At 43.0% G+C, this 23,835-nt stretch overlaps 1 long non-coding RNA gene and 10 other non-coding genes across 11 annotated transcripts in view; all 11 read right to left on the reverse strand.

Annotated features, from left to right (window-relative positions):
* LOC141065393 (uncharacterized) overlaps window positions 1-23,835 on the reverse strand; it is a 250,650-nt gene that overhangs the window by 148,073 nt on the left and 78,742 nt on the right. The window lies entirely within an intron of this gene.
* TRNAV-AAC (transfer RNA valine (anticodon AAC)) lies at window positions 3,018-3,090 on the reverse strand. Its single transcript has one exon. It is a non-coding gene; the product is annotated as a tRNA-Val (tRNA).
* TRNAV-UAC (transfer RNA valine (anticodon UAC)) lies at window positions 6,166-6,238 on the reverse strand. Its single transcript has one exon. It is a non-coding gene; the product is annotated as a tRNA-Val (tRNA).
* On the reverse strand, window positions 6,495-6,567 carry TRNAV-CAC (transfer RNA valine (anticodon CAC)). The gene has a single exon. It is a non-coding gene; the product is annotated as a tRNA-Val (tRNA).
* Window positions 7,336-7,408, reverse strand: TRNAV-UAC (transfer RNA valine (anticodon UAC)). The gene has a single exon. It is a non-coding gene; the product is annotated as a tRNA-Val (tRNA).
* On the reverse strand, window positions 8,509-8,581 carry TRNAV-UAC (transfer RNA valine (anticodon UAC)). Its single transcript has one exon. It is a non-coding gene; the product is annotated as a tRNA-Val (tRNA).
* Window positions 15,386-15,458, reverse strand: TRNAV-UAC (transfer RNA valine (anticodon UAC)). The gene has a single exon. It is a non-coding gene; the product is annotated as a tRNA-Val (tRNA).
* Window positions 15,715-15,787, reverse strand: TRNAV-AAC (transfer RNA valine (anticodon AAC)). Its single transcript has one exon. It is a non-coding gene; the product is annotated as a tRNA-Val (tRNA).
* On the reverse strand, window positions 21,866-21,938 carry TRNAV-UAC (transfer RNA valine (anticodon UAC)). Its single transcript has one exon. It is a non-coding gene; the product is annotated as a tRNA-Val (tRNA).
* Window positions 22,195-22,267, reverse strand: TRNAV-AAC (transfer RNA valine (anticodon AAC)). Its single transcript has one exon. It is a non-coding gene; the product is annotated as a tRNA-Val (tRNA).
* Window positions 23,036-23,108, reverse strand: TRNAV-UAC (transfer RNA valine (anticodon UAC)). The gene has a single exon. It is a non-coding gene; the product is annotated as a tRNA-Val (tRNA).

The following is a 23,835-nucleotide window of genomic DNA, read 5'->3' on the forward strand; positions in this document are numbered from 1 at the left end:
TAGGAAGCAGTTAAGGAAACCAGGATGGATGAACACAGAACTTAAGCACATGCTAAAAAGGAAGAAAAAAATGTTTATAAAATGGAAAGAGGGAGGCATATCTAAAGAAGAATATAATGCTGTCTGCAGAACCTGCAGGGCACAAATCAGATTAGTTAAGCTGAAAATGAATTGAGGCTTGCAAGAGATGTCAAAAGCAATAATAAAGGATTTTGGGGATATGTCAAAAGTAAAAGAAAAGTCAAAGATGCTATAGGATTTTCACAGGATGAAAATGATGAAATGGTAAGACAGGATGTTGAGAAGGCTGAACTTTTAAATTCCTATTTTGCATCTGTTTTCTCTCAGAAAGGAAATGTAACATCAACTGTTATTCACTGTCCTATTAAGGGAATAGAAGAATCCAGGATATCTATAAACAGAAAGATAGTGAGGAAACACTTAGCTAGCCTAAATGAATTCAAGTCTCCAGGTCCAGATGAATTACACCCCAGAGTACTGAAGGAGATAGCAGAAGAAATTTTTGAACCCCTCTCTATAATCTTTGAAAATTCTTGGAGAACAGGAGAAGTGCCAGAAGACTGGAGAAGAGCAAATGTTGTTCCTATCTTCAAAAAGGGGAAGAAGGTGGACCCAGGTAACTATAGGCCGGTGAGTCTGACTTCTATACCAGGAAAGATCTTTGAACAAATTATTAAACAACATGTATGTCAATACCTGGATAAGAATGAAGTGATTAAACAGAGTCAGCATGGGTTTGTAACTAATAAGTCATGTCAGACTAACTTAATTTCCTTCTATGACGGTATCACTGATTGGGTGGATCAAGGAAATGCTGTAGATATAGTATATCTTGACTTCAGCAAAGCATTTGACAAAGTCTCTCATGCAATCCTTATTGAAAAAATGATTAAGTATGGAATGGACAAGGCAACTGTTAGGTGGATTCATAACTGGCTTAGTGATCGGACCCAAAGAGTGGTCGTAAATGGCTGCACATCCAGTTGGAAGAATGTCTCAAGTGGGGTACCACAGGGCTCTGTCCTGGGCCCTGTATTGTTCAACATCTTTATCAATGATTTAGATGAAGGAATTGAGGGTAAACTGATTAAATTTGCTGATGACACAAAGCTAGGAGGGATAGCTAATACTAGAGAAGAGAGAGAGAGGATTCAAAAAGATTTAAATAAACTGGAGAAGTGGGCAGCAACTAACAGAATGGTTTTTAACAGGGAGAAATGCAAAGTACTACATCTGGGCAATAAAAATGGAAAAAGCATATATAGAATGGGAGGAATAGGGCTAAGTGACAGCACATGTGAAAAAGACTTGGGTATACTAATAGATCACAGACTGAATATGAGTCAACAGTGTGATGCAGCAGCAAAAAAGGCAAATGCAATTCTAGGATGTATTAACAGAAGCATACAGTCTAGATCACGTGAAGTCATTATTTCCCTCTACTCCTCTTTGGTCAGACCTCATCTGGAATATTGTGTCCAGTTTTGGGCACCACATTTTAAAAAAGACATCAACAAACTGGAGCAAGTTCAGAAAAGAGCGACCAGAATGGTGACCGGTCTGCAAACCCTGTCTTATGAGGAAAGGTTGCAGGATTTGGGAATGTTTAGTTTGCAAAAGAGAAGACTGAGAGGAGACTTAATAGCTGTCTACAAATATCTAAAGGGCTGTCACATTGTAGAAGGATCAACTTTATTCTCATTTGCACAAGGAAAGACTAGAAGCAATGGGATGAAACTGAATGGGAGGAGACACAGATTAGATATTAGAAAAATCTTTTTGACAGGTAGAGTGATCAATGAGTGGAACAGGCTGCCACGAGAAGTGGTGAGTTCTCCTTCAATGGAAGTCTTCAAACAGAGGCTGGACAGACATCTGACTGGGATGATTTAGCAAATCCTGCTTTGAGCAGGGGGTTGGACCAGATGGCCCAGGAGGTCCCTTCCAACTCTACGATTCTATGATTAAATGTCAACGCCTAATGTCATGCTTCTATCCAGTTTCGAACTGGGGACCATTCGCGTGTGAGGTGAACGTGACAACCACTACACTTCAGAAACTCCATGCATAGCTAAAGATGTTTAAACATGCTGAAATGAACTTGAAAAAGAAAAAAACAGCCAGCCAAAGTCAAGAGGTCTTCCACTATGTCTGAAGACAGGACAAAGTGCATTTTGCAACACAGGAACCTTTCATTTGTCAGGCTATTGGAAAAAAGAACAAACAGGGAAACAAAACCATGCTCCCCAAACATTCTCATGCCTTTGTCCAAAAGCCAAAAAGAAAAAGCACCTAGATGCCTGCTTTCGCACCTTGATCCTATCAGGTGTTACTTGAATTAGGAACACTTAGACACTGTCAAAAACACACATGCTTGCCAAAAGCAAAAACGGGTAGAAATAATCACATTGGTAAAAGTAATGCTCATTAAACCAGCAATAGAATATGCTAACTAAGGCTAATTAAGCCAACAATATACGTTTGTGATCAAAATAAAGAAAAGCCACATGTTTCTGCCCGGGATCAAAACAGGGAACTTTCAGGAGGATGGCAAACAGGACAATCACTACACTACAGTAACCAGTCAAGAGCGTTTACTGTGGTCATGGCAAGCATTAAAGATCAAGCACTCATTGTCAAAAGCGCTAGTTTGCAAGAGGAACGCTGTGCTTCTGCCCAGTATCGAACAGAGGACCTTTCGCGTGTAAAGCAAACGTGATAACCGCTACACTACAGAAACCAACTGATTGAAAAAAAAAAAAAAATGCTGTGGTCATGGCAAGCAATAAAGAACAAGCACTGAAAGTCAAAAAGATTGTTTTCCAAGAGAAAAGCTGTGTTTCTGCCCAGTTTCGACCTGGGGACCTTTAGCGTGTGAGGCAAACGTGATAACCGCTACACTACAAAAACCAGATGCAAGCGCTTACTGTGGTGACAACAAGCAATCGAGATCAAGAACTGAAAGTCAAAAGCTTGGATACCAAAGGGTAACAGCGCGTTTCTGCCCAGTTTTGAACTGGGGACCTTTCGCGTGTTAGGCGAACGTGATAACCACTACACTACAGAAACCGGCTGTGGAAGGTTACTGTGGTCATGACGAGCCATCGAGAACAAAGACTCAACGTCAAAAGCTTTAATATCAACGCCTAATGTCATGCTTCTTTCCAGTTTCGAACTGGGGACCGTTTGCATGTGAGATGAACGTGACAACCACTACACTTCAGAAACTCCATGCAAAGCTAAAGATGTTTAAACATGCTGAAATGAACTTGAAAAAGAAAAAAACAGCCAGCCAAAGTCAAGAGGTCTTCCTTTATGTCTGAAGACAGGACAAAGTGCATTTTGCAACACAGGAACCTTTCATTTGTCAGGCTATTGGAGAAAAAGAACAAACAGGGAAACAAAACCATGCTCCACAAAACATTCTCATGCCTTTGTCCAAAAGCCAAAAAGAAAAAGCACCTAGATGCCTGCTTTCGCACCTTGATCCTATCAGGTGTTACTTGAATGAGGAACACTTAGGCTAGTTTCACACTTGCTTTTTTTTGCAGCGCGTTTTTCCCACAAAAAAACGCATTAAAAAAACGCATACAAAAGCATACAACTGCTGCGTTTTTTTCAAGCATTTTTATGAGCATGCATGAAAAAAACGCAGCATTTTTATGCGTTTGTAAGCGTTTTTAGTGCGTTTTTACCGCATTTGCGTTTTTTTCCAACATTAGGTGGCCCTTCACACTAACCCAAACCAAGACTTTACTAACCCTAACCCTGACCCTGACCCTAACCCTAACCCTAACCCTAACCCTAACTAACCCTAACCCTAACCCTAACCCTGACCCTAACCCTTAACCAAACCATACTTAACCCTAACCCAAACCCTAAACCCTAACTAACCCTAACCCTAACCCTGACCCTAACCCTAACCCTAACTAACCCTAACCCTAACCATAACCCTGACCCTAACCCTAACCCTAACCCTGACCCTAACCCTAACCCTAACCCTAACCCTAACTAACCCTAACCCTAACTAACCCTAACCCTAACCCTAACCCTGACCCTAACCCTGACCCTAACCCTTAACCAAACCATACTTAACCATAACCCTGACCCTAACCCTAACCCTAACCCTGACCCTAACCCTTAACCAAACCATACTTAACCCTAACCCTGACCCTAACCCTAACCCTAACCCTGACCCTAACCCTTAACCAAACCATACTTAACCCTAACCCTGACCCTAACCCCAACCCTAACCCTGACCCTGACCCTAACCCTAACCCTAAACCCCTTTAACTAACCCTAACTCTAACCCAAACCTCTAAATTCCATGGTTAAAAAAAAAAACCGCTTGTGCAAAAAAACGCATACATAAGCATGCCAATGCGCACATATGCGCACCCATAGGCTATATTGGCCATTTTTAGCGCAAAACGTGCGCATATGTGCGCATGCGCTTTTTTGCAGGGCCAAAAAATGCAACATGCTGCGTCTGGAAAATACCAACGCATACCCCAAAAAAACGCAGCGCATGAAAATCGCATACGTGCGCATGGCAGCGCGCAGGTATGCGCACCCATGTTAAATATAGAGGAAAAAACGCATGCGCAGGTTAGCGTTTTTTTCCAGCGCTAAAAAACGCAAATGTGAAACCAGCCTTAGACACTGTCAAAAACACACATGCTTGCCAAAAGCAAAAACGGGTAGAAATAATCACATTGGTAAAAGTAATGCTCATTAAACCAGCAATAGAATATGCTAACTAATGCTAATTAAGCCAACAATATACATTTGTGATCAAAATAAAGAAAAGCCACATGTTTCTGCCCGGGATCAAAACAGGGAACTTTCAGGAGGATGGCAAACAGGACAATCACTACACTACAGTAACCAGACAAGAGCGTTTACTGTGGTCATGGCAAGCATTAAAGATCAAGCACTCATTGTCAAAAGCGCTAGTTTGCAAGAGAAACGCTGTGTTTCTGCCCAATTTCGAACTAAGAACCTTTTCGCGTGTAAAGCGAACGTGATAACCGCTACACTACAGAAACCAACCGATTCAAACAAACAAAAAATGCTGTGGTCATGGCAAGCAATAAAGGACAAGCACTGAAAGTCAAAAAGATCGTTTTCCAGAGAAAAAACTGTGTTTCTGCCCAGTTTCGAACTGAGGACCTTTCGCGTGTGAGGTGAACGTGATAACAACTACACTACAGAAACCGGATGCAAGCGCTTACTGTGGTGACAACAAGCAATCGAGATCAAGAACTGAAAGTCAAAAGCTTGGATACCAAACGGTAACCGCGTGTTTCTGCCCAGTTTCGAACTGGGGACCTTTCTCGTGTTAGGCGACCGTGATAACCACTACACTACAGAAACCAGCTGCGGAAGGTTACTGTGGTCATGACGAGCCATCGAGGACAAACACTCAACATCAAAAGATTTAATATCAACGTCTAATGTCATGCTTCTATCCAGTTTCGAACTGGGGACCGTTCGCGTGTGAGGTGAACGTGACAACCACTACACTTCAGAAACTCCATGCAAAGCTAAAGATGTTTAAACATGCTGAAATGAACTTGACAAAGAAAAAAACAGCCAGCCAAAGTCAAGAGGTCTTCCTCTATGTCTGAAGACAGGACAAAGTGCATTTTGCAACACAGGAACCTTTCATTTGTCAGACTATTGGAGAAAAAGAACACACAGGAAAACAAAACCATGCTCCACAAAACATTCTCATGCCTTTGTCCAAAAGCCAAAAAGAAAAAGCACCTAGATGCCTGCTTTCGCACCTTGATCCTATCAGGTGTTACTTGAATTAGGAACACTTAGACACTGTCAAAAACACACATGCTTGCCAAAAGCAAAAACAAGTAGAAATAAACACATTGGTAAAAGTAATGCTCACTAAACCAGCAATAGAATATGCTAACTAAGGCTAATTAAGCCAACAATATACGTTTGTGATCAAAATAAAGAAAAGCCACATGTTTCTGCCCGGGGTCAAAACAGGGAACTTTCAGAAGGATGGCAAACAGGACAATCACTACACTACATTAACGAGACAAGAGCATTTACTGTGGTCATGGCAAGCATTAAAAATCAAGCACTCATTGTCAAAAGGACTAGTTTGCAAGAGGAACGCTGTGTTTCTGCCCAGTTTCGAAGTGAGGACCTTTCGCGTGTAAAGCGAAAGTGATAACCACTACACTACAGAAACCAACCGCTTCAAACAAACAAAAAATGCTGTGGTCATGGCAAGCAATAAAGAACAAGCACTGAAAGTCAAAAAGATCGTTTTCCAAGAGAAAAAGCTGTGTTTCTGCCCAGTTTCAAACTGAGGACTTTTCGCGTGTGGGACAAACGTGATAACCGCTACACTACAGAAACAGGAAGCAAGCGCTAACTGTGGTGACAACAAGCAATCGAGATCAAGAACTGAAGGTCAAAAGCTTGGATACAAAAGGGTAACAGCGTGTTTCTGCCCAGTTTCGAACTGGGGACCTTTCGCGTGTGAGGCGAACGTGATAACCACTACACTACAGAAACCAGCTGTGGAAGGTTACTGTGATCATGACGAGCCATCGAGAACAAAGACTCAACGTCAAAAGATTTAACATCAACGCCTAATGTCATGCTTCTATCCAGTTTCGAACTGGGGACCGTTCACGTGTGAGGTGAACGTGACAACCACTACACTTCAGAAACTCCATGCAAAGCTAAACATGTTTAAACATGCTGAAATGAACTTGAAAAAGAAAAAAACAGCCAGCCAAAGTCAAGAGGTCTTCCTCTATGTCTGAAGACAGGACAAAGTGCATTTTGCAACACAGGAACCTTTCATTTGTCAGGCTATTGGAGAAAAAGAACAAACAGGGAAACAAAACCATGCTCCACAAAACATTCTCATGCCTTTGTCCAAAAGCCAAAAAGAAAAAGCACCTAGATGCCTGCTTTCGCACCTTGATCCTATGAGGTGTTACTTGAATTAGGAACACTTAGACACTGTCAAAAACACACATGCTTGCCAAAAGCAAAAACGGGTAGAAATAATCACATTGGTAAAAGTAATGCTCGTTAAACCAGCAATAGAATATGCTAACTAAGGCTAATTAAGCCAACAATATACGTTTGTGATCAAAATAAAGAAAAGCCACATGTTTCTGCCCGGGATCAAAACAGGGAACTTTCAGGAGGATGGCAAACAGGACAATCACTACACTACAGTAACCAGACAAAAGCGTTTACTGTGGTCATGGCAAGCATTAAAGATCAAGCACTCATTGTCAAATGCGCAAGTTTGCAAGAGGAACGCTGTGTTTCTACCCAGTTTCGATCTGAGGACCTTTCGCGTGTAAAGCGAACGTGATAACCACTACACTACAGAAACCAACCGATTCAAACAAACAAAAAATGCTGTGGTTATGGCAAGCAATAAAGAACAAGCACTGAAAGTCAAAAAGATCGTTTTCCAAGAAAAAAAAAAGCTGTGTTTCTGCCCAGTTTCGAACTGGGGACCTTTCTCGTGTGAGGCGAATGTGATAACCGCTACACCACAGAAACCTGATGCAAGCGCTAACTGTGGTGACAACAAGCAATCGAGATCAAGAACTGAAAGTCAAAAGATTGGATACCAAAGGGTAACAGCGTGTTTCTGCCCAGTTTCGAACTGGGGACCTTTCGCGTGTTAGACGAACGTGATAACCACTACACTACAGCAACCGTCTGCGGAAGGTTACTGTGGTCATGACGAGCCATCGAGAACAAAGACTCAACGTCAAAAGCTTTAATATCAACGCCTAATGTCATGCTTCTTTCCAGTTTCGAACTGGGGACCGTTCGCGTGTGAGGTGAACGTGACAACCACTACACTTCAGAAACTCCATGCAAAGCTAAAGATGATTAAACATGCTGAAATGAACTTGAAAAAGAAAAAAACAGCCAGCCAAAGTCGAGAGGTCTTCCTCTATGTCTGAAGACAGGACAAAGTGCATTTTGCAACACAGGAACCTTTCATTTTTCAGGCTATTGGAGAAAAAGAACAAACAGGGAAACAAAACCATGCTCCACAAAACATTCTCATGCCTTTGTCCAAAAGCCAAAAAGAAAAAGCACCTAGATGCCTGCTTTCGCACCTTGATCCTATCAGGTGTTACTTGAATTAGGAACACTTAGACAGTGTCAAAAACACACATGCTTGACAAAAGCAAAAACGGGTAGAAATAATCACATTGGTAAAAGTAATGCTCATTAAACCAGCAATAGAATATGCTAACTAAGGCTAATTAAACCAACAATATACGTTTGTGATCAAAATAAAGAAAAGCCACATGTTTCTGCCCGGGTTCAAAACAGGGAACTTTCAGGAGGATGGCAAACAGGACAATCACTACACTACAGTAACCAGACAAGAGCGTTTACTGTGGTCATGGCAAGCATTAAAGATCAAGCCCTCATTGTCAAAAGCGCTAGTTTGCAAGAGCAACGCTGTGTTTCTGCCCAGTTTCGAACTGAGGACCTTTCGCGTGTAAAGCGAACGTGATAACCGCTACACTACAGAAACCAACCAATTCAAGCAAACAAAAAAAGCTGTGGTCATGGCAAGCAATAAAGAAAAAGCACTGAAAGTCAAAAAGATTGTTTTCCAAGAGAAAAAGCTGTGTTTCTGCCCAGTTTCAAACTGGGGACCTTTCGCAAGTGAGGCGAACGTGATAACCGCTACACTACAGAAACCGGAAGCAAGCGCTTACTGTGGTGACAACAAGCAATCGAGATCAAGAACTGAAAGTCAAAAGCTTGGATACCAAAGTGTAACAGCGTGTTTCTGCCCAGTTTCGAAATGGGGACCTTTCGCGTGTTAGGCGAACGTGATAACCACTACACTACATAAACCGGCTGCGGAAGGTTACTGTGGTCATGATGAGCCATCGAGAACAAAGACTCAATGTCAAAAGCTTTAATATCAACGCCTAATGTCATGCTTCTATCCAGTCTCGAACTGTGGACCATTCGCGTGTGAGGTGGACGTGACAACCACTACACTTCAGAAACTCCATGCAAAGCTAAAGATGTTTAAACATGCTGAAATGAACTTGAAAAAGAAAAAAACATCCAGCCAAAGTCAAGAGGTCTTCCTCTATGTCTGAAGACAGGACAAAGTGCATTTTGCAACACAGGAACCTTTCATTTGTCAGGCTATTGGAAAAAAGAACAAACAGGGAAACAAAACCATTTTCCACAAAACATTCTCATGCCTTTGTCCAAAAGCCAAAAAGAAAAAGCACCTAGATGCCTGCTTTCGCACATTGATCCTATTAGGTGTTACTTGAATTAGAATCATAGAATCATAGAGTTGGAAGGGACCTCCTGGGCCATCTAGTCCAACCCCTTGCTCAAAGCAGGCTTCGCTAAATCATCCCAGTCAGATATCTGTCCAGCCTCTGTTTGAAGACTTCCAATGAAGGAGAACTCACTACTTCTCGTGTCAGCCTGTTCCACTCATTGATCACTCTAACTGTCAACAAGTTTTTTCTAATATCTAATCTGTGTCTCCTCCCATTCAGTTTCATCCCATTGCTTCTAGTCTTTCCTTGTGCAAATGAGAATAAAGTTGATCCTTCTACAATGTGTCAGCCCTTTAGATATTTGTATACAGCTATTAAGTCTCCTCTCAGTCTTCTCTTTTGCAAACTAAACATTCCCAAATCCTGCAACCTTTCCTCATAAGACAGGGTTTGCAGACCGGTCACCATTCTGGTCGCTCTTTTCTGAACTTGCTCCAGTTTGTTGATGTCTTTTTTAAAATGTGGTGCCCAAAACTGGACACAATATTCCAGATGAGGTCTGAGCAAAGAGGAGTAGAGGGAAATAATGACTTCACATGATCTAGACTTTATGCTTCTGTTAATACATCCTAGAATTACATTTGCCTTTTTTGCTGCTGCATCACACTGTTGACTCATATTCAGTCTGTGATCTATTAGTATACCCAAGTCTTTTTCACATGTGCTGTCACTTAGCCCTATTCCTCCCATTCTATATATGCTTTTTTCATTTTTATTGCCCAGATGTATTACTTTGCATTTCTCCCTGTTAAAAACCATTCTGTTAGTTGCTGCCCACTTCTCCAGTTTATTTAAATCTTTTTGAATCCTCTCTCTCTCTTCTCTAGTATTAGCTATCCCTTCTAGCTTTGTGTCATCAGCAAATTTAATCAGTTTACCCTCAATTCCTTCATCTAAATCATTGATAAAGATGTTGAACAATACAGGGCCCAGGACAGAGCCCTGTGGTACCCCACTTGAGACATTCTTCCAACTGGATGTGCAGCCATTTACGACCACTCTTTGCGTCCGATCACTAAGCCAGTTATGAATCCACCTAACAGTTGCCTTGTCCATTCCATACTTAGTCATTTTTTCAATAAGGATTGTATGAGAGACTTTGTCAAATGCTTTGCTGAAGTCAAGATATACTATACAGTGGGGCAAAAAAGTATTTAGTCAGTCAGCAATAGTGCAAGTTCCACCACTTAAAAAGATGAGAGGCGTCTGTAATTTACATCATAGGTAGACCTCAACTATGGGAGACAAACTGAGAAAAAAAAATCCAGGAAATCACATTGTCTGTTTTTTTTTTCATTTTATTTGCATATTATGGTGGAAAATAAGTATTTGGTCAGAAACAAGCAATCAAGATTTCTGGCTCTCACAGACCTGTAACTTCTTCTTTAAGAGTCTCCTCTTTCCTCCACTCATTACCTGTAGTAATGGCACCTGTTTAAACTTGTTATCAGTATAAAAAGACACCTGTGCACACCCTCAAACAGTCTGACTCCAAACTCCACTATGGTGAAGACCAAAGAGCTGTCAAAGGACACCAGAAACAAAATTGTAGCCCTGCACCAGGCTGGGAAGACTGAATCTGCAATAGCCAACCAGCTTGGAGTGAAGAAATCAACTGTGGGAGCAATAATTAGAAAATGGAAGACATACAAGACCACTGATAATCTCCCTCGATCTGATGCTCCACGCAAAATCCCACCCCGTGGGGTCAGAATGATCACAAGAACGGTGAGCAAAAATCCCAGAACCATGCGGGGGGACCTAGTGAATGAACTGCAGAGAGCTGGGACCAATGTAACAAGGCCTACCATAAGTAACACACTACGCCACCATGGACTCAGATCCTGCAGTGCCAGACGTGTCCCACTGCTTAAGCCTGTACATGTCCGGGCCCGTCTGAAGTTTGCTAGAGAGCATTTGGATGATCCAGAGGAGTTTTGGGAGAATGTCCTATGGTCTGATGAAACCAAACTGGAACTGTTTGGTAGAAACACAACTTGTCGTGTTTGGAGGAAAAAGAATACTGAGTTGCATCCATCAAACACCATACCTACTGTAAAGCATGGTGGTGGAAACATCATGCTTTGGGGCTGTTTCTCTGCAAAGGGGCCAGGACGACTGATCCGGGTACATGAAAGAATGAATGGGGCCATGTATCGTGAGATTTTGAGTGCAAACCTCCTTCCATCAGCAAGGGCATTGAATATGAAACGTGGCTGGGTCTTTCAACATGACAATGATCCAAAACACACTGCCAGGGCAACGAAGGAGTGGCTTCGTAAGAAGCATTTCAAGGTCCTGGAGTGGCCTAGCCAGTCTCCAGATCTCAACCCTATAGAAAACCTTTGGAGGGAGTTGAAAGTCTGTGTTGCCAAGCGAAAAGCCAAAAACATCACTGCTCTAGAGGAGATCTGCATGGAGGAATGGGCCAACATACCAACAACAGTGTGTGGCAACCTTGTGAAGACTTACAGAAAACGTTTGACCTCTGTCATTGCCAACAAAGGATATATCACAAAGTATTGAGATTAAATTTTGTTTCTGACCAAATACTTATTTTCCACCATAATATGCAATTAAAATGAAAAAAAAACAGACAATGTGATTTTCTGGATTTTTTTTCTCAGTTTGTCTCCCATAGTTGAGGTCTACCTATGATGTAAATTACAGAAGCCTCTCATCTTTTTAAGTGGTGGAACTTGCACTATTGCTGACTGACTAAATACTTTTTTGCTCCACTGTATCTACAGCATTTCCTTGATCCACCCAATCAGTGATACCGTCATAGAAGGAAATTAAATTAGTTTGACATGACTTATTAGTTACAAACCCATGCTGACTCTGTATAATCACTTCATTCTTATCCAGATATTGACATACATGTTGTTTAATAATTTGTTCAAAGATCTTTCCTGGTATAGAAGTCAGACTCACCAGCCTATAGTTGCCTGGGTCCACCTTCTTCCCCTTTTTGAAAATAGGAACAACATTTGCTCTTCTCCAGTCTTCTGGCACTTCTCCTGTTCTCCAAGAATTTTCAAAGATTATGGAGAGGGGTTCAAAAATTTCTTCTGCTATCTCCTTCAGTACTCTGGGGTTTAATTCATCTGGACCTGGAGACTTGAATTCATTTAGGTTAGCTAAGTGTTTCCTCACTATCTTTCTGTTTATAGATATCCTGGATTCTTCTATTCCCTTAATAGCACAGTGAATAACAGTTGATGTTACATTTCCTTTCTGAGAGAAAACAGATGCAAAATAGGAATTTAAAAGTTCAGCCTTCTCAACATCCTGTCTTACCATTTCATCATTTTCATCCTGTAAAAATCCTATAGCATCTTTGACTTTTCTTTTACTTTTGACATATCCCCAAAATCCTTTATTATTGCTTTTGACATCTCTTGCAAGCCTCAATTCATTTTCAGCTTTAGCTAATCTGATTTGTGACCTGCAGGTTCTGCAGACAGAATTATATTCTTCTTTAGATATGCCTCCCTCTTTCCATTTTATAAACATTTTTTTCTTCCTTTTTAGCATGTGCTTAAGTTCTGTGTTCATCCATCCTGGTTTCCTTAAATGCTTCCTATTCTTCCCTCTTTTCGGAATTGTTAACAACTGTGCTTTGAGAATTTCATTTTTCAAGATTTCCCATCCTTCCTGGACATTTTTGTCTTTAAGGATATCCAGCCATTGGATCCCTCCAATTCTCTTTCTGAATCCCTTAAAATCTGCCTTTCTGAAATCTAACCTTGACGTCTGAGTCTTCACAGGTCTTCCGCCTCTAGTTATCCAAAATTCTAAAATAGCATGGTCGCTACCTCCTAGGGTCCCAGCCACTTTTACCTCCTCAACCATTTCCTCCCTGTTTATAAGGATTAGATCCAAGGTAGCAGTTCCCCTTGTTTTCTCCCTTACCTTTTGGAAGATAAAGTTGTCAGCAAGAGAGGATAAGAATTTCCTTGACCTGTTAGTTTTGCCTGAGAGAGATTCCCAACAAATGTCTGGATAGTTGAAATCTCCCATGACAACTATGTCATATTTTTTGGAGAACTTGGCCATTTCATGCATAAAGAGTTCATCCATAGCTTCAGCTTGCACAGGCGGCCTGTAGTAAATGCCTACAATGGTGTCCTTTCCATTGTTCTGTCCTTGTATTCTTACCCAAACAGTTTCCACAGAACGCCCAGTCTCTGAAGCTTCAATCTCTGTGCAGATATATGCGTTTCTAACATACAATGCGACACCCCCTCCTCGTTTATCAAGTCTGTTTCTTGCAAATAAGTTGTATCCTTCTAGTCTTGTATTCCAATCATGTGTATTGTCCCACCAAGTTTCGGTGATTCCAATGACATCATATTTCTTTTCCTGTGTTAGTAGTTCCAATTCTCCTTGTTTGTTGCCCATGCTTTGTGCATTAGTATAGAAACATTTTAGTTTGTGATTGGTTTCTCTTTCTCCAATATTTTTATTAATTAGATTCTTTCGTCCTTTCCACTTCTAATAGCAGAGTTCTCAGTAGCATTTGTCAGGTGTATGGCTTTTTCTGGTCTTTTGCTTCCCTTCCCATGTTGTTCTAGTTTAAAGCTCTCCTTACAAGTGTAGCAAGGCGACTTCCAAATACCTGCTTTCCAGTCTTCGTAAGGTGCACCCCATCTTTAGCAAGTAGTCCATCGTATAAGTAGTTCACTACGTGATCCAGAAATCCAAATCGTTGCTGACGGCACCATCGACGTAGCCAGTTGTTCACCTGCAGAATCTTATTCCACCTCCTTGTTCCATGGCCATCCACTGGGAGGATGGAAGAGAAGACCACCTGCGCTCCCAGTTCTTTCACTTTCTTGCCTAAGTCTTCAAAGTCTCTGCAGATGGTTTCCAGGTCGTTTCTTGCGGTGTCATTTGTTACCACATGTAGTAGCAGGAATGGATAGTCATCTGTAGGTCTGAAGAGTCCTGATATCCTGTCAGACACATCTTTAATTTTTGCACCTGGAAGACAGCACATTTCTCTTGAAGTTATATCTGGTCTGCAGATAGCGGCCTCTGTTCCTCTCAACAGGGAATCCCCCATGACCACCACTCTCCGTTTCTTCTTCACAACATTTTTCCTTCTCCATCTAGGAGGACTCTGAAGGCGTACAAGGTTGCTGTTTGTTGGCAAAGTCTTATCCTGATGTATTTCGTCATCGTTTTCCTGCGTGAGAGCCTGGTACTGGTTTCTGAGCAGTATGGGTGCTGACTGCCTCCTGATCCTCCTGCTTCTCTGGGTCACATGTCTCCATTCCTCTGTTTATTCAGGTGCACTTCGAATTTCTTCTCTTTCTGTAACATGAAGAGATAATTCTGCCCTGTCCAAGAACTCTTCACCTTCCTTAATAATCTTCAACGTAGCTAACCTCTCTTTGAGATTTTGCAACTTTTCCTCCAACAGGGTCACAAGCTTGCATTTGTGGCATGTGAAGTTTGGCTTTTCCACTGGTAAATCTGTGAACATGTAGCAAGAAATGCAGCTCACCAAATGGCTCCTGGCCTCTTCCATCTTGAGATTTCTTAAAAATGATGAAAGATGAGCAAAAATTTTTCCGATTTCCTCTTTTCAGCTGCAACGGCCAAAACCCAGTGATCGTTGAGCTCACGGAGACTCTTCACTTATCCCAGAAGGTACTGGGAATATGCAAATGATCTCCTCAAGACTCTTCCCCTGGAACACTTAGACACTGTCAAAAACACACATGCTTGCCAAAAGCAAAAAAGGGTAGAAATAATCACATTGGTAAAAGTAATGCTCATTAAACCAGCAATAGAATATGCTAAATAATGCTAATTAAGCCAATATACGTTTGTGATCAAAATAAAGAAAAGCCACATGTTTCTGCCCGGGATCAAAACAGGGAACTTTCAGGAGGATGGCAAACAGGACAATCACTACACTACAGTAACCAGACAAGAGCGTTTACTGTGGTCATGGCAAGCATTAAAGATCAAGCACTCATTGTCAAAAGCGCAAGTTTGCAAGAGGAACGCTGTGTTTCTGCCCAGTTTCGAACTGGGGACCTTTCACATGTAAAGCGAACGTGATAACCGCTACACTACAGAAACCAACCGATTCAAACAGAAAAAAAATGCTGTGGTCATGGCAAGCAATAAAAAACAAGCACTGAAAGTCAAAAAGATCGTTTTCCAAGAGAAAAAGCTGTGTTTCTGCCCAGTTTCGAACTAGGGACATTTCACGTGTGAGGCAGACGTGATAAACGCTACACTACAGAAACCGGATGCAAGTGCTTACTGTGGTGACAACAAGCAATCGAGATCAAGAACTGAAAGTCAAAAGCTTGGATACCAAAGGGTAACTGCGTGTTTCTGCCCAGTTTCGAACTGGGGACCTTTCGCGTGTTAGGCGAACGTGATAACCACTACACTACAGAAACAGGCTGCGGAAGGTTACTGTGGTCATGATGAGCCATCGAGAACAAAGACTCAATGTCAAAAGCTTTAATATCAACGCCTAATGTCATGCTTCTATCCAGTTTCGAACTGGGGACCGTTCGCGTGTGAGGTGAACGTGACAACCACTACACTTCAGAAACTCCATGAAAAGCTAAAGATGTTTAAACATGCTGAAAAGAACTTGAAAAAGTAAAAAACAGCCAGCCAAAGTCAAGAGGTCTTCCTCTATGTCTGAAGACAGGACAAAGTGCATTTTGCAACACAGGAACCTTTCATTTGTCAGGCTATTGGAGAAAAAGAACAAACAGGGAAACAAAACCATGCTCCACAAAACATTCTCATGCCTTTGTCCAAAAGCCAAAAAGAAAAAGCACCTAGATGCCTGCTTTCGCACCTTAATCCTATCAGGTGTTACTTGAATTAGGAACACTTAGACACTGTCAAAAACACACATGCTTGCCAAAAGCAAAAACGGGTAGAAATAATCACATTGGTAAAAGTAATGCTCATTAAACCAGCAATAGAATATGCTAACTAAGGCTAATTAAGGCTACTTTCACACATCAGGTTTTCGGCGTCAGGCGCGATCCGGCGTCGTGCCGGAACGCCGGATCCGGCAAATGTTTAGTAAAACCGGATGTGACGGATCTGGTTTTCTGCCGGATCCGTCTTTTTCTTGACAGACAAAACCGGATCCGTCTCATTTGGTTCATCCGTTTTTCTATCCGTTTTTCGACGGATTACGCCGGATCCGGTTTTTAAAATTGACCCTTGTGGCCTTCCGAACGGGATTGGCTACTGGAAAACTATATATAGAGTGTTCCTACAGCCCTTCTTTGACAGGTTGTCGAAGAGAAAGTGCAGGTTGGAGAGAAGAGCAAGTTACTGGCGAAGATGGATGTTGTCATTGGAAATATTTTGAAGAATTTGGCGGATTTTATAGCGGAGGCGAATCGTTTGAGGGTGATTGTTCTGGAGAAGGAGAGAGCGAGACAGCAGCGCATCAGGCATCGTAGACGACGTTTGTGGATCCACCCCATCACAGCCAAGAGAATGACGCGTGGGGTCTATTCTACACTCTGCATGGACCTTCGACGAAACCCGGATAAATTTTTTGGATATGTTAGGATGAAAATGGAGAATTTTGATTACTTGGTGGAGCGCATTGCACACCTCATAAGAAAAGCGAACACCTATTGCCGCTTCTCTGTTTCACCCGCAGAGCGTCTGATGGTGACTTTAAGGTAAGCCACATTTATTGGATGTGATCGCATCAGAGCACACTTTCACTGCAATCTTGTTGGTGGTAGTTTGTATCTCCAAGTGTTATAGCTCAGTTTTGGTATGTAATGCTGTGATTTAAAACTAATTTATTGTTTTTTAATTCCCCACAGATTTCTTGCAACTGGAGAATCCCTTTCGTCACTGCATTTCCAGTACAGACTCGGGATTTCCACCATATCTGGAATTGTGAAGTACACATGCCGTGCACTGTGGGACTCCTTAGCTGAAGAGTTTTTACCAGAGCCCACAACAGAGAGGTGGATTGAAATTGCTGACAAGTTTCAACAGATATGTCAGTTTCCCAACTGCTTGGGCGCTGTGGACGGGAAACATTTCCGCATTGTAAAGCCAGCTGGATCGGGATCGGAATATTTCAATTACAAGAAATATTTTTCAATTGTCCTCATGGCCATCGCTGACGCGGAATACAAATTTATTGCGGTTGATATTGGGGCCTATGGCCGCTGCAATGACTCTCAAGTTTTCAAACTGTCTGCCATGGGGCATAAACTGTATGGAAACACCTTCCAGTTCCCACCACCTACCGCTGCCGCAAACATCTGGTCCACCTATGCCATTTGTCTGTGTAGGGGATGAAGCCTTCCAGCTGTCAGAACACCTTTTGAAACCGTACTCTAGCAGAGGATTGACAATACCAAAACGCATTTTTAATTACCGCCTCACAAGAGCAAGAAGAATGGTTGAATGTACCTTTGGTATTCTGACAGCCAAATGGCGGGTCCTATTGACTGCGATCAACCTCAAGACAGAAACTGTGGACGAGGTGATCAAAGCGTGCGTGGTACTCCACAATTTTGTTATCTGCAAGGAACCCATTTCCATTGAGGACACCTCTGAAGAAACCACCTTGCAAGATTACCATGACATTACCACTAGAAGTTCTGTGACGGTTTCAGTGATGAGGGACAATTTTGCACAATACTTTATGTCACCTCAAGGCAGAGTACACTGGCAGGATGACAGAGTGTGAAAGATTTGTGCCCTAACCAAACTTGTGTACCTTCTGTACCAACAGTATATACCTTTGCCAACCAAAGTTGGCTATCTTGTCATGGTCTCTATTTTTAGCTTTAGGCCACAGGTGTGTACCTGGTTGTGTTTTATGCAAAGTATTTCACCTTTTAACAAAAGTTGTGTACATTGTTAGGAAATCACCAACAATAAACACAAATTTTTAGGTGAAATACTTTGCTTCAAACACAACCAGGAACACAACTGTGGCAAAAAGCTAAAATTTACCCACAGTTATATACCTAGTTTTGAATACCATTTCACCTTTTAAATACCCTGTATTTAACCTTTTTCGCCGCAGAAAGAAATGACAGACAACCAGTGTAAAATAATTTAACTTTTATTGAAAAATGTTTTTTTTAGTAAACTTTTTTAAAATTTTAATAAACTTGTTTAATAAAGCTTTGAAACCATAAAGCTGGTCATTTTTATTTAAATACACACATTATAAATCTGTGCAGTGTGTGGTGGAAATACTGCTGGAGGGGCTGCGGGACACTTCGACACTGGGAGTGTGGAGAGAGGACTGGGATTGTGGTGGGGAAGGAACAGTTAGAGGTGAAGGTGTGGAAAAAACTACAGAATGGGTGGACATGTGGGAAGCAGAAGAGGTGGTGGGTGGTGGAGTGGAGGGTTGGGCAGGGACTGTAGGAGCAGATGATGTTGATGGCAAGTTGTATGGGGAAGGAGTTTGGTACGGGGCAGGTTGCTGGAAGTGGGGAGATGTCTGGTACGGGGCAGGTTGCTGGAAGTGGGGAGATGTCTGGTACGGGGCAGGTTGCTGGAAGTGGGGAGATGTCTGGTACTGGGGAGGTTGCTGGTACTGGGGAGTTTGCAGGTACTGGGGAGGTTGCTGGTACTGGGGAGGTTGCTGGTACTGGGGAGGTTGCTGGTGCTGGGGAGGTTGCTGGTACTGGGGAGGTTGCTGGTGCTGGGGAGGTTGCTGGTGCTGGGGAGGTGGATGGTATGTAATAGGAGGGGGAGGATGGAAAGTGGCTGGAGGGGGTGTAGATGTAATAGGAGGGGGAGGATGGAAAGTGGCTGGAGGGGGTGTAGATGTAATAGGAGGGGGAGGATGAAAAGTGGCTGGAGGGGGTGCAGGTGGAGGAACTACTGTGGTGGGAGGAGGAGGTTGGGAGGTAACTTGCTGGAGAGCAGCGTGGCATGAATGCATTACATGCATCTGCTGGGCAGGAGAGAGCGTTTCCATGCGCTCCACAACAGACCTGAAAAAGGTGTGGTTTGGCGAAGATCTTGCTTCTGAATGCATGGTTTGCAGAAGTGTCTTCACCTCCAGAATGCTGGAGTTGATCTGCTGAAAGCCTGCGGAGATTTGCTCTGACAAGACTTTTAGACAGTTCTGGAAAGATGCATTCAGATGCAAGAACTCTGGCGCATAAGTCTTTTCCTGACCCCTCTGCCGCTGCCGCCCAGTACCCGCAGGTGTACTAGAGGTGGCAGGGGCAGAAGGGTGGGGTAAAGGGAAAGCGATCTCCTCACCAGCAGCTTCATGTAATGTAGGCGGCCACGATGCTCCTGTGCTGGTGGATGGGACAGATGGGTCGAATGTGTGGGAAGGCTGGGAAGGTGCAGATGTACCGGGGCGGTCGAAGTGTCCCTCGGTGCTGGTCTCCTCAGGGATCTCCTCAGAAGGGTCCAATCGTGCAGGTTCCCGAGTGCTGCTCACCGTGCTGTGGAATAAAGAGAAAAAAAAACAATTAAAATAGTGACATGGTATGGCCCTGGCTGAAAAAAAAAGTTACATCTAAACATTTTTTTGTCACATGTGGTGTGTAATATTTACCTTCTGGTGAGCATTGTCTCCCGGAGGAACGACAGGGCTCGTGCGTACTTGTACTTGCTCCTGCATCCTCCAGATCCACTCGGGGCCCGCATCTCTTTATTGAACTCCTTCTTGAAACGATCCCTCACAGACCGCCACCGCTTCACAATTCACTCCCCTGAAACGAGAAAGGACAAAGTGGTTAGTATACAACATCAGTGTTTCCCAAACTCCAGTCCTCATGGTCCCCAGGGGTCATGTTTTCAGGATTTCCAAAGTAAATAGAAATCCTGAACACATGATCCGTGGGGACCACGAGGACTGGAGTTCGGGAAACACTGGTTTAAATCAAGCAACCGGTACTGTATATACTTACGCTCTGTAATCTGGGCCCGAACATCGAGGTCCTCCCAGCGGTCCACAAGGAGCGAACAGATTTCCTCCCAGAGTCGTCGGGTAACGATCAGGTCAGCGTGGCGGCGGTCAGCCATATTCCAGAGCGGCTCCCTTTCTCTGACGAGATCGATGAGGTGGTCCACATCAATCCCTCCATACTCACCGTCAGAGTCGGGAGCACGCTGTGAAGGCTGTTAAAGAAAAAGACAAAAATAACATAATTAGCCTCCACAAAAGAAATGAAATAAAAAGTGCAAAAAAAACAAAGCAAAAATATTTATACTTACACGCTGGTGACCGCCGCGTTGCTGTCGCCGACGACCCTGGGAGGCACTGCGAGGACCTCTTGGCCGAGCACCAGATTGGGAAGACTAGAGAAAAAAACAAAAAATGTTATGTCTTTGGATGTAGGCATTTGTTTGCTGTGTGTGGTCTGCAGAACATTGTTTTCTATGTGTTGTGTGTAGTGTGATGTTGTGTTTCTGCGTTTGATGCAAAAAACTTACCAATTGTGAGTCCACTCCAAGTGTCTGTCCACCCCTTCCTTCTTCTTCTGGGAGCTCCTCTTCATCTTGTGATTCCTGTTTTGAAATAAAAGGCAATGAATACACATAAATTACAGAGATGATGGATTTTTTAAATAAAAACTTACCGTCAAACGCTGACGATGCGAGGGAGGGCTCCCAGAAGCTGTGCTGTCTTCCTCATGGCCAGACTCCATGGCTGTGGGTGGTGTTTCTGCTGCTGCATCTATTGGGCGGCTGTTGAATAAAGAGAAACAAAGGGCCAATGAATATCTTGATATTCCATAGCCCTAGTTTGGAGGAATGGGGGATTTGATAATTACCGTCTCTCATCTGCTGCTGGACTCACCTCCCGTTGTTCAGCATGCTGCTCCATTTGGGGGCGGTGCTGATGATGCTGCTGCTGCAGATGTCTGCTGCCTTCTCCTGCTCCTGGTTCTTGGCTTGGGTGGCATGTTGGGTGTGGCTGAGGGTCCCATTGTCTTGCTTTTATATATGTCCTGTGGGCAGAGCTACTGAGCATGCTCAGACCAAAGAAGCCGGATCCGGCTGTCGCCGGATCAGGCGCATTGCGGCGCTCATAGGCTTTCATTGTGTCCGGCTTTTTCGCCAGAGACAAAAAACGTTATAGTAGCCGTTTTTTCCAGACGCCGGATCGCGTCACATTGCCGGATCCGGCGAAAATCGGATAAAACGCATGGCCATCCGGCTCGATCCGGCTCTAATGCAAGTCAATGGGGGGAATCCGGATCCGGCATTGCATTTCGCCGGATCCGGTTTTAGTCAAAAGCGCCGGATCGCGCCTGACGCCGAAAACCTGATGTGTGAAAGAGGCCTAAGCCAACAATATACGTTTGTGATCAAAATAAAGAAAAGCCACATGTTTCTGCCCGGGATCAAAACAGGGAACTTTCAGGAGGATGGCAAACAGGACAATCACTACACTACAGTAACCAGACAAGAGCATTTACTGTGGTCATGGCAAGCATTAAAGATCAAGCACTCATTGTCAAAAGCACTAGTTTGCAAGAGGAACGCTGTGTTTCTGCCCAGTTTCGAACTGAGGACCTTTCGCATGTAAAGCAAACGTGATAACCGCTACACTACAGAAACCAACCGATTCAAACAAGCAAAAAATGCTGTGGTCATGGCAAGCAATAAAGAACAAGCACTGAAAGTCAAAAAGATCGTTTTCCAAGAGAAAAAACTGTTTTTCTGCCCAGTTTCAAACTGGGGAACTTTCGCGTGTGAGGAAAACATGATAACCGCTACACTACAGAAACCAGATGCAACCACTTACTGTGGTGTCAACAAGCAATCGAGATCAAGAACTGAAAGTCAAAAGCTTGGATACCAAAGGGTAACAGCGTGTTTCTGCCCAGTTTCGAACTGGGGACCTTTCGCGTGTTAGGCGAACGTGATTACCACTACACTACAGAAACCGGCTGTGGAAGGTTACTGTGGTCATGACGAGCCATCGAGAACAAAGACTCAACGTCAAAAGCTTTAATATCTACACCTAATGTCATGCTTCTATCCAGTTTCGAACTGGGGACCGGTCGCGTGTGAGGTGAACGTGACAACCACTACACTTCAGAAACTCCATGCAAAGCTAAAGATGTTTAAACATGCTGAAATGAACTTGAAAAAGAAAAAAACATCCAGCCAAAGTCAAGAGGTCTTCCTCTATGTCTGAAGACAGGACAAAGTGCATTTTGCAACACAGGAACCTTTCATTTGTCAGGCTATTGGAGAAAAAGAACAAACAGGGAAACAAAACCATGCTCCACAAAACAATCTCATGCCTTTGTCCAAAAGCCAAAAAGAAAAAGCACCTACATGCCTGCTTTTGCACCTTGATCCTATCAGGTGTTACTTGAATTAGGAACACTTAGACACTGTCAAAAACACACATGCTTGCCAAAAGCAAAAACGGGTAGAAATAATCACATTGGTAAAAGTAATGCTCATTAAACCAGCAATAGAATATGCTAACTAAGGCTAATTAAGCCAACAATACACGTTTGTGATCAAAGCAAAGAAACGCCACATGTTTCTGCCCGGGATCAAAACAGGGAACTTTCAGGAGGATGGCAAACAGGACAATCACTACACTACAGTAACCAGACAAGAGCGTTTACTGTGGTCATGGCAAGCATTAAAGATCAAGCACTCATTGTCAAAAGCGCTAGTTTGCAAGAGGAACGCTGTGTTTCTGCCCAGTTTCGAACTGAGGCCCTTTCACGTGTAAAGCAAACGTGATAACCGCTACACTACAGAAACCAACCGATTCAAACAAACAAAAGGTGCTGTGGTCATGGAAAGCAATAAAGAACAAGCACTGAAAGTCAAAAAGATTGTTTTCCAAGAGAAAAAGCTGTGTTTCTGCCCAGTTTCGAACTAGGGACCTTTCACGTGTGAGGCGAACGTGATAACAGCTACACTACAGAAAGCAGATGCAAGCGCTTACTGTGTTGACAACAAGCAATCGAGATCAAGAACTGAAAGTCAAAAGCTTGGATACTAAAGGGTAACAGCGTGTTTCTGCCCAGTTTCGATCTGGGGAACTTTCGCGTGTTAGGCGAACGTGATAACCACTACACTACAGAAACCGGCTGCGGAAAGTTACTGCGGTCATGACGAGCCGTCGAGAACAAAGACTCAACGTCTCAAAAGCTTTAATATCAACGCCTAACGTCATGCTTGTATCCAGTTTCGAACTGTGGACCGTTCGCGTGAGAGGTGAACGTGACAACCACTACACTTCAGAAACTCCATGCAAAGCTAAAGATGTTTAAACATGCTGAAATGAACTTGAAAAAGAAAAAAACAGCCAGCCAAAGTCAAGAGGTCTTCCTCTATGTCTGAAGACAGGACAAAGTGCATTTTGCAACACAGGAACCTTTCATTTGTCAGGCTATTGGAGAAAAAGAACAAACAGGGAAACAAAACCATGCTCCACAAAACATTCTCATGCCTTTGTCCAAAAGCCAAAAAGAAAAAGCACCTA

Source organism: Dendrobates tinctorius, unplaced genomic scaffold (genome assembly GCF_039654945.1).
Source record: "Dendrobates tinctorius isolate UK_male_01 unplaced genomic scaffold, ASM3965494v1 ptg000251l, whole genome shotgun sequence".
NCBI classification, from domain to species: Eukaryota; Metazoa; Chordata; class Amphibia; order Anura; family Dendrobatidae; genus Dendrobates; species Dendrobates tinctorius.